Genomic DNA, 1312 nt, shown 5'->3' with positions numbered 1-1312 from the left:
GTCTCAGGCTCCCAGAACGAGTTTAGGCATGGGTTACTGGGTGTGGGCTGTCCTGCTTGCTGCGAGCACTGACAGTCCCTCTGCAGACAAGAGTGACCCTAGGTGGTAGCAGGGGATGCAGGGGAGAGCTGGCCTGGCTTTGCACACCCGTAATGGAGGAGCTTCACCACCCGGAGCTCACAAACCAGCCACAGGTCCTGGGACATCAGTAGAGCCAAGGGGTTTCTCCATGATTTTCCTGTGTTAAACTCCCCCTGGCTCTCAGATGGGTAAGTGCATTTATTTTCTCCCTCGCTGCTTTAGCATCACACGCATCCCCAAGACTTGCAGGACCCCAGCATAGCCGGCAGTCTGAGGGAGAAGGCAAGCTCCAGCTGGCTCTGCCATGGTAGAACTGTCATCCCGGTGACCTGACTGGCTGAACAGCAGTTTCATCATGCAAAACACCGATGGAAGCACTGTCACTGTGCTCTGTGCTCGGTGGTGGCCTGTGCTCACCTAGAGAGGAAGCTGGGCTTGCGGGACATGCAGGGACTGGTGTGCAGAGCCTTGATATCCTGGTCTGCTTTTTGGGAAGCTCTTCCTTTCCTGTTGGTGTGTCAACTAGGACTGTCACGATTGCTAGGCTTTTATCTTTTTAGGCTCAGATTCTCCAGCCTCAAGAAATTTAGTCTGTACAGGTTTGGAGGTGGCAGCACCATCCAAACTTATCCAAGCCTTCCCTCTCTGGGAAATACAGGGCCGTTCAACCTTCACCTATCTTGAAGGCAATCAGGAGCTGGGTCTACACAGGAACATGATCCCAAGGTGTTTAAATTACAACCCTACGGCCTCCTGTAGGGTTTGGTTTTGTGAGAATGTCTACTGCTGCCAGAAAGCAGGCACTCACTAATTGGGACTGAGCGGGAGGGAGGAGTTGGGAAACTAATTCGTGCTGCCTCTCCCCCAGCAGTGGTCACCCCTGAGTAATGAGGCAATTCGGGCACCTTCCTGCAATCGAACAGGAATCAAATTCCTCTCCTTTCTCCGCAGGAGGGGACTGGTTTTGCTCCACTCAAACCCCACCAGACACTGAGCCCCGAGGTCAGGCTGGCAGGGGGTTGGCTGCTCCGTCGCTGTGTGCATGTGGGTGTCTGCGTTTTGGTGATGACTGAGAGCTTAATTGCTCTTCCAGGTCAGCCTCTCCACTTCCAAAATGGTTTCAGGAGGGCTGAGCTTCCCACTCATTTCCTGTTCGGGTTCGTGGCCTCCCCAGCTCCTAGATACCCGGAGTGCTGCGGCTGCTTTGTTCGTAGCTGAAATGGAGGCGTGT

Source organism: Cygnus olor, chromosome 15 (genome assembly GCF_009769625.2).
Source record: "Cygnus olor isolate bCygOlo1 chromosome 15, bCygOlo1.pri.v2, whole genome shotgun sequence".
Lineage (NCBI taxonomy): Eukaryota > Metazoa > Chordata > Aves > Anseriformes > Anatidae > Cygnus > Cygnus olor.
This window is presented reverse-complemented; position numbering follows the sequence as displayed.